Source organism: Sinocyclocheilus anshuiensis, unplaced genomic scaffold (genome assembly GCF_001515605.1).
Source record: "Sinocyclocheilus anshuiensis isolate Anshui unplaced genomic scaffold, SAMN03320099.WGS_v1.1 scaffold609, whole genome shotgun sequence".
Lineage (NCBI taxonomy): Eukaryota > Metazoa > Chordata > Actinopteri > Cypriniformes > Cyprinidae > Sinocyclocheilus > Sinocyclocheilus anshuiensis.
Window position 1 is genome coordinate 1 of NW_015541011.1, and position 3,918 is coordinate 3,918.

Sequence of the window (3,918 nt, forward strand, 5' to 3'; positions counted from 1 at the left end):
TTATTTTGTTCAATGTTTGAGGAGCTGCAGCGTACATACAGCAGATATCTATTAGAGAAAAAAGGAGGAGGATATTAAAAACAAAGTTTATTCGTTTTTACCGAGGCGATTTAAGGTAAGTTGTAAACACCACATCTGCCGCCACCGGCATTTTTCAAATGAACAACGGTTGGTTACGGCGACGCAAAGTATTGTGGGTTATCTGTAGCAGCGAAGGATACACCTCATGCATCCTCTGAATTCCTGTGAAAGAAGGTCGCGTTGGAAGGTCGCATTCAGAGTGTCCTACTTGCTTTTCTGAAATGAGACAGCCTCGATGACGTATGCAGCCTTCGAATGCGACCTCCGGAGGGCGCAGCCTTCTAAATGAGACACAGCTAATGTAACATTCATGAAACCGTGCTCAATGGAATGCGCACATATGACTGGGGCTAGTGCCATCTAGTGGCCGCTGATTTTCTGTGGCTCAGCTGTGCGTGGATCGCGAGCTATGTGTGTGTGGATTGGGCAAGGCTAAAAGGGCGGAACGAAAGTCTCAAAATTCAAATGAATCAAATAGAATCAACTCAGAAGAGACGTGAATGAATGCACGCGTGTCGCCTGATCCACAAATGCACATTTTAATCGCTACATGCACAAATCATGATACTTTAATACAAACTATAACATTTGTGTTCACAAATATGTCTCTATTTGAAGAAATATGTCTCTGCAGACACCGGTTGAAAAGCATTTGTTTCAAGTGTAGTGAGCACATTTGCGAATTTTTCAAATCGTGTACAGGTTAATGAATTGCACTGGGCCTTGTTCGTTGGTAGTTGTGTGTGGGGGGGACGTGAAATGCTGTAAACTGCAAAAATGAAGTCTCAAATTCCAAATGAACCGAACACTGAACTAGACCTCAGTTAATTCACGCATGTCACCTGATCCACATATGCACCTCGCACAACTTCATCACGCAGACCTGTTTTGGTTCAGCTGAAATGGGTCAGTATCAGGAAGACAGATGGTACGTTGCTGTGGTGCTGCAGGCTACAGCTGAAGCTAGTCAGCAGGATCTGTATACAGACATACTTGAACAGCTGTTTTACCCACACCAGCACAGCAGAAGGATCTGTGGGATACGCACCCAACCTAAATCCACATACACACCCTGATCCACAGAGAGATGTAGGCCGACTCACATGTAAACCACAAGAAATGCTACACTACGACTTGTGATTTGCCCTAACATTCCTCAACCTTTACCCACAGCGCACCTGCCTCCGCCCGGAGCGACCCAGCCCCGGATAATAACACTTCGCATACATGCAGAAAAGCCATCAAGTGCTGCGATAACTAGGATGTAGTAGTTATTCAGTAAGTATAAAAATCGTATTTATATACACATAACCAAACTGAAAATACACAATTCTAAAACAAATAAAAATGATAAAAGGTTAAAAAAAAAAACAAGTGTTGATTTTCCCCTCTAGTTTATAAAAATATTTTAAAAGTAGCTGATAGCTCTTTCCCATTTCAAACTTGCTATCCACTAAAGTGCTCTCAGATTCAACTAACAATGAAAAGCATAAATGCAACAGTCAGCGTACAGTATATGTAGCTATACAAATATAAAGCTATTCAGACCCCGCAGAGCACTAACAAGAAAAGATCACTAGTTTATTTAAAAGAAAAAGGTACAACAATCCTCATCGTAAAATGCTGATCCTAAACAGGATGACGTTTCGATGTTTAAGGGGGATAATAAAGTGAAGAACGGATATGTGTATGTGGGTGATGCTTTGTTCCAGTTGTTGCTGGTGTGGAGAGGTGTAACACTGGTGTTTTCTGATGTGGGGTGAGTCACTGAAGAGGGGTTTGCTCTCAGTATTTGGGTACTTTGGTGTAATCCTCCTGTTGGATACTCTTGCAGAGGCACATGGACAGGATCATCCCTAAAAGCTGAAGTAAGCAAAGCAGACGGTGATCACAATCTAGTTCCCCACCTCTCTCTCATGCACAAAACAAGCTACCCAGCTAAATCAGGGCAGACTCGGTACAGACTTTTATAGGTTACTTTGATTGAATATAAACACAAAAGATTAGGAAAAAATATTTGGTTTTTGGTCACTAATGCAAAAGTCATAGCACATACATCTAGAAACACTAGACTGTTCAAAAGACTGGGGTCAGTAAGATTTTTTAAATAATATTTTTTCAGTAAGGACTGAACTAAAAGTGACTGAAGACATTTATAATGTAAAAAAAAAATGATATTTCAAATAAATGCTGCTCTTTTACATACATTTTTTACAGGATTCTTTGATGAATATAAAGTTTCTATTCATCAAAGAATCCTGAAAAAAAATGTATCATGGTTTCCACAAAAATATTAAGCAGCACAACTGTTTGCAGTATTGATAATAAGAAGAAATGTTTCTTGAACACTAAATCATAATATTAGAATGATTTCTGAAGGATCACGTGACACTGCAGACTGGAGTAATGATGCTGAAAATGCAGCTTTACCATCACAGGAATAAAATAATTTTTTTTTTTAAATATTCAAATAGGAAACAGGTATTCCATATTATAATAATATTTCACAATATTACTGTTTATTGTATTTTTGATCAAATAAATGCAGCCTTGGTGAGCATAAGAGACTTTTTCAAAAACATAAATCTTACAAAGCCCAAACTTTTGAATGGTAATGTATATTTCCAATAAAAATGTGACAAAATGTGTTATTATTATTTAAATTAGCAAATTATTACATAATAAAAATGCTTAATAAAAACAAATAGTTGCTAATAAAAGGGGATTTTTATTTAAAATGAATGTAACTGAATATAAATACAACAGATTATGCAATCTATTGTTTTTGGTAATTAAAAAAAAAAAAAAAAGGTTGGGGACAAGAAGGCGTGCCATATTTGTAGAAAGTGCCAAAATAACAGAAATTATATTAGAAAGGAATAATATTGAATTTGTAATGTATTTTACATGATAGGCTTTCTAGATTTACCTCAATCACTGCTATTCCAACACAGACTCCCAGAATAACTCCACAGTTCCTTAGGAGCCAGTCCTCCACACTAGATATACAACCCTGGACACAGGGAATGGAGAGAAATGAAGAAAAAAAAAAACAGAACAAATAGGGGGAAAAAAGTGAAAAAAGATATGCAGGGGTTGGAAATGATCCTGAACAGACAGAGCTGTCCAAAGATAACATCAGAAGGAGACAAACAGAACAAGCCAAACTCAACTAGAGGAAAGAAAGTGAAAGTCCAGAACAGTCAGTGGTCTAGTTTAACAGGAAACATTTTGATTTACAGCAACTTATTTGAACAATAGGACTGGGTATATGCTACAAATATAATACAGTTTCCAAATGAATTAAAGTGATGGCATTATGAGAAAGAATTCAGAATTGCCCTTTAAATGTAGGTGGCCCGGTCTATGGTCCAGCTTATAGGCAAATATGCAAATATAAAGGTATAAAAAATGGCACGCTTGAGTTTTGCCTGACATTTGAGACCTAATGAGCAGAAGCACCACCTGTGCCATACTCATGATCCAATTTATTATTAATGAAAGAGCCAACTGCTTGAATGGGGACTCAGAAATACTGGCATGGAGTGAATGGTTAGCCGGCTGAGAAAAGCTGATATCCAGTCCACAAAGGAAATCCATATGTTGTACTAAAAGCAAATGAACGGAGGGAGAAAATGTGGCACAGATGGAGAAGAAAATCTCATTAGCAGTACGCAACACAAACGTCAGGTTAGAGAGAGAATGAGTTAGCAATGAGAAGTACTAGTGTGAATGGTGAGTGCTACAAGGGATGAAGCTGAAGAGTTTAAAACCAGAATCAGGAAAGTTTAAGGGGTTAGTTCACCAAAAAATTATTTTCTTTCTTCAAAGGAGCAT